The 5,578-nt window shown below is 40.3% G+C and overlaps 1 protein-coding gene across 1 annotated transcript in view; it reads right to left on the reverse strand.

Moving 5' to 3' along the window:
• jade2 (jade family PHD finger 2) overlaps positions 1-5,578 on the reverse strand; it is a 160,775-nt gene that overhangs the window by 136,066 nt on the left and 19,131 nt on the right. The window lies entirely within an intron of this gene.

A 5,578-nucleotide genomic window follows, 5' to 3' on the forward strand; every position in this document is an offset into this window, starting at 1 on the left:
AGAGAGAAAGGGAGAGAGGAAGAGAGTGTGCATGTGTGGGTGTGTGTGTGCGGGTAGGGGGGCTGACAGTCTGACAGGCATTAATAATCACACTCAAACACACAGGCATACAGAGTGCTGTGATTAAGAATTCCTGTCTGAGAACTGTTCATGGCTCTATCACTAATTTCAATACTACTAGAACTACTCGTTGCGGCCAAAAATGCCCGACTTCACAGCAGCCTTTCTGAAAAAACTATAGCGTGTGATGTACGACTCAACGTTTTGTGCGGGGGGACTGCTATGATTAATAAAACTTGCAGGAAACTGCGATCAGATTTGTGGAAAAGTTGCGGTGGTTGGACAAAATTCCCAGGGATTGGTTGAATTTGTGTTAAAGGGACTGACTACTACCATTACTAACACTTCCACCACTACTATAACCTCTACTACTACTTTGTAGCGGTCACTGGCGTTAAGCCGGGGGTACCAGTCATACTCTTGGTCTGACAAATAAGTTAATTATATATTACAACCAGCAAAACCCTACAAAGGAGCTGATACAGCCACTGACCTCTTGTTCCAGTAGGAACACACACCAAAATACAACAAGCAAGAAACACAACACAACACAGCACGAAACACAATACAGCAAACTTCCTTAATCCCTACAGTTTATTATACAGTCCAGTGCCAGATATACAAAACCCACAGTCCAATCAAAATAAGAAAGGACTCCCTTATTTTGATTGGACTCAACACAAAATGATTCAGTTCCAGTAAGTGAGTCCTTTCTCAAACAAAATCTCCTCTTCTGTCACCCAGAAACAACCAAAAAATACGAAGTTTAGCCAACAAAAACGGATGAGAGTGAGCCACTTACTCTTATTTACAAGCACTGCAATCAAACACCAGAGTAACCTCCTCTAGCCCGGGCTTTGCGTCGCTCACAGCTCCAAGGAATGAACAACCAGGAAGCCAGACAGTGGGTGCTGGGTCCGCAGTGTTGAAAGGTGGATGGGAAGATTAATCCAATTCTGTAGAACAGGTGACTAAGAATACAGACTTCACACAAGGAAGCCGCGGGTTGGCAAGCTATGCGATGAACTGTGTAAAAGGGACTGAGGCCAATCGCTTTTCAAAACGCTGGTATATGTATTCCTCGCAATGCTGATTGGTGGGTGTGTGCGGGTGTGAGACGTCAGGATGGGCGTCCTTAAAGGTGCTCCCCAACTTTCATTAATACAACTACAGTATTACTATAAGTTTTAATAGAGACTTCTAGGAGGACATATGACTGTACTGCCGACATTGCAACAACAATGACAACTACTGCTAATACTCCTAATAGTGCTGCTTTTACATAATTACCAATACACACACTATTTTACTTCCATCAAAAATATTACAGTTAATTCGACAACCACAACTACTTACTATGACCACCACTGCTACTATAAATACCTCATCTGCTTTCATTAGTACTACACTTACTGCTGCTACTGACGGTGCAACTACTACAAAGTCTGTGCTACTGTTAGTTAGTGACTCGTGTTTTATTTACCGTGTCATGCAAATACAAGTTGCCAGCCCATGTGGACTTGGACTTCATTAAGATTTTTTACATACAACACTGCAATGCAAACAACAAACATTGTCTTCCGTCCCAAGCTCTATTTCTCTAATTAACATCTGTCCCCAAATGATGTTTCTATTGCCACTACTATTAATAGCAATAATATAACGGTAAAAGTAACAGTGAAATAATAATAATTGTATTTATACAGCACTTTTCTAAAAAAAGTTACAAAGTGACAACACAACTAAACTGCTTCATGAGACTACTGCTCATCCCTCCACAGTACTACTATACCCTGGCATCCCTACCACTAATTCATGCTACTGTTGCTGCTGATGCCAATAGCAATAAGACTATAACCATATCCATTTACCATAACTACTGAGATTCCTGTGACACTACTATCAAAAATTATGAAGTATTTTAGACAGCATTTCTGTCAGCTGACTGCCATTATATATACACAGAAAATACTAAATGTATCAGTCCTTATACAAACTGGACAGGGTATTCGAACATGGACCCTTCCAGGAACTATCCCCACCTTGTTCTGTAAACTATAAGCTTCTGCCAGCTCTGATTCAGCTTGTTTGTATGCCGTATGAGGCAGTTCGCCTGTCTGTCTTATTTTTGGGACTGACTTGTATCTCCATCTGCAAAGCGATGATAGATTAGCACTGTCTGCTTCCCCCTGAGCCGAACAGAACAGAAACCACAGAGGATGACTGTTGAAAGCTGACATTTCAAACCAGGAAACACACTCTCACTCAGGCAGATAGAGATACACACAGACATGTTCACACTGACACCAAAGCAGAAACACACACTCGCAGAAACACAGATATAAATACACATAGATATACAGTACTGACACAACTAAACACACCCAAACTTGGGAGAAAACACTCACATAAATGCACACATACACAAGCATGTATACATGGTTACACAAATGCATCTGACACAAAAACACACACTCTTACAGTGCCAAGACACACATACAGTGCACATGGTCACACAGGTGCGCAGCAGCCTAGCCTTCCACCCACACAACAGACCTTGTTATTATAGTGTTACTGAGCCAGTTTCCTTAAAGCACAGTGACAAAGTGCTTTGAGTGCTTTTAAAGGCCAGCTGACATCACACACTATTGTTGGACTCGCTGGTTATCTTAAAAAATAATCAGCATTCTTCATGTGTCACTTTAAAAAGGGATGAGAGCACTGAAAGACAGAGTAGAAAAGGAAGGATGCTGTGTGTTTCACTTCTCATCCTGCTGTTATTATTAGTGCTAAACCTTATTTACTGTGGGTATTATGGGTGCAATAGTTATCAGCACACTATGAGATGCAAAGGACCATAAGGGCAGCATGAGTTTAGTTCAACGTACTGAATGTACAGTTAAGTAGTGACATTTATCTTGTTTTGACTACAAACAACTTCAATATTCAAAGATAAAACTAGGCAACAGAAATTTAAGCTTAACACAAGCTAGTACACCATAGTGTGTGTGTTTTGCAAAAAGGTCAGACATGACTCAAAAGGAGAATTAACCCACAGCCAAGGCTGCATAACTATTCCTCTGAACTGAATAAAACTAATCAGATTCAAGAGAAAATACAGATGATTTATCGAATAGGGATGAACTTGTGAATAGGAATAATTCTTTAGTCTGAGATTTGGTTAGGTTGGCTTCCCATTCATTGATAGTATGAATCACAATTTCTGCAAAGACGAACCATTTTAAAGGAAATAAAAAAACAATTGGCGTTTAATTGGCAAACCAAAATTGCCTGTAGGTTTGAACGTGAGCTTGAAAGGTTGTTTGTCTCTATGAGGGCTGCACGATATGGTAAAAAATATTTGAACCGATATTATGATTACAATATGATTCACAATTTGTGTGGGAATAATCATAGTAATGCAACATGCTTTCCGGCTTGTGAGTTTTCCATGAGAACAGCAATCAGAATAGCGACTGTCAGAGGAGTGAAAGATTTGTCATTGTGAACAGAGCTCAAAGAAATGCTGATACATCTCAGCCCTCAACACAAATGAATTGAAATCAGGCTAAAAAGTGAAGAGAACTTGGCTTATGGCTTTTTGTGACGGAGGGAAACCATCTGTCCCAACCTGAATGCCTCATCTGCAGAGAAAAACTGTCAGATGCTGCAACGGTGGTACGTAAACTCAAGAAACATCAACACAAAACACTCCCTTAAACAGGAAGGATAAGAAATACTTCAAGGCACAAAACAGAATCAATGAATATTGTTATGTGGGTTTTGCCCTTGTATGCTTATTTTACTTCTGTACATTGAATACATTCAACAGAATAGAGAGCTTAATTTCTATTCAATGTTTTATCTGCAAATCTGCACAGTGGATAAAGTTGAGGAACTGTTTGGAAACTGTTCGTATAAATGACTAGTGTAAGAAAACGGATAATTGAGTTGAATGTCTTTTCCCATGCAAAAAACTGATTTAATGATATTATAACTTGAAACTTTTAACTTTTTTTATTTAAAAGGACAAGTGGATGAAGCCATGACCCTCAGGCATTGTGACTCCAGTGAACAAGGTTTGTGATAGTCACTCTGTACTGTCAAAAAGTAAGACAGAAGCAGAACCAACAGCAGTGTATAGTGAGTAAGACCTCATACCTCAGCCTCAAACAGGTTCTCAGATTTGACTTGACAGGCTGAAAAAGAACAGCAAAATCAAGACATCTACACAGACCTGCTGAAGACAAAAGATAAGAATCTCAAAAGAGAAGAAAGGGGAATGAGAGCAATTGAAAAAAAGGAGACAAGGAAAAGAAGGGGGAGAGGAGAGGACAGGAGAAAGCGACAAAGAAAGGAGTAAGGAGAAGACTTTTTTTCCACCTCTGGGCTTTATGGCTACCTGGCTCTCCACAGCGCATCATTGTGTATGTCGACTCACAGAGAGAGGAGGCTAATTTTAGCAGCCACATCACAGCACAGGGACGGGCTCTGATGATTGGCTGCTTGGAAGGTCCACAGGACTCAGGAGGAAGTGTGTGTGTGAGTGTTGAGTGGGTGATTAAGAGTGAGAAAAAGACAGAAAGGGAGAAAAAGGGGTTGATGAGAGAGTGACAGAATGAGAGAGAGAGGAGAGCGCTTGTGTGTGTGTGTGTGAGATCAGTGGATTAGTAGAGTGACTCAGTGATTTCAGCAAGCACAAACACATACAGGCACTCAAACACACTCTCTCTAACAGGCATCAAGAGAGGAATCTGGTACCTCGATGCCAACAGAATTTCACCAGTTACGCTCTTCCTCCGAGGATAATGCATTACCAACGCACATGTAGCCCATCTAGTGTGATACATCATCTTGCTACTAAAATTGCATTGTATTTATGGAGTTAAAGGGAACATGGACATCGGCTCTCTTGCAAAAGGATGGGCAAAATACAATAGCAACTTTAAATGACACTGGGCTTTTACATGAACACCTCTCCTCAGCAATTACCCTGTTCCATTACATTCATACCAATACATGGTTCTCAATGATTCCATAAAATATAGCTCTCAACAGTACAATTAAAGGTCAATATGAACTAATCTGACATGAGTATGTCTCAAATGTATTTTTTTTTCCATCTAGCAGAGGCTATTCTATATTTTATGATGAATATAACTGAATAAAACAAGCACAGAAATGCTATATGTGTAGTGCAAAATATCATATAAACGAACAAAAATAGGCTTAAGGGTAAAGCAAAGACAGACTAGGACAGCGAGGAACCACTTGCCAAAAACAAAACAGGATTTACACAAGTGGTTACTGACTAAGTGTTAACAGCCCAAAGGATTTGGTCTGACTCATCTTTCCTCAAGAGTAGCGTGAATCACAGGTAATGACATCACCAAACAGGGTCCAAGGTCTGCCGCAATAACCTCAATGAAGAAATATTGCATTATTGACAAGCCAACCACAAGCAACAGCATGTGGCGTCGCATCACCATGGCACCCTGTCATGGCAGCTCCTATCATT

This window comes from Morone saxatilis, unplaced genomic scaffold (assembly GCF_004916995.1).
Source record: "Morone saxatilis isolate NCDOM2014 unplaced genomic scaffold, NCSU_SB_2.0 Contig20, whole genome shotgun sequence".
Taxonomy (NCBI): domain Eukaryota; kingdom Metazoa; phylum Chordata; class Actinopteri; family Moronidae; genus Morone; species Morone saxatilis.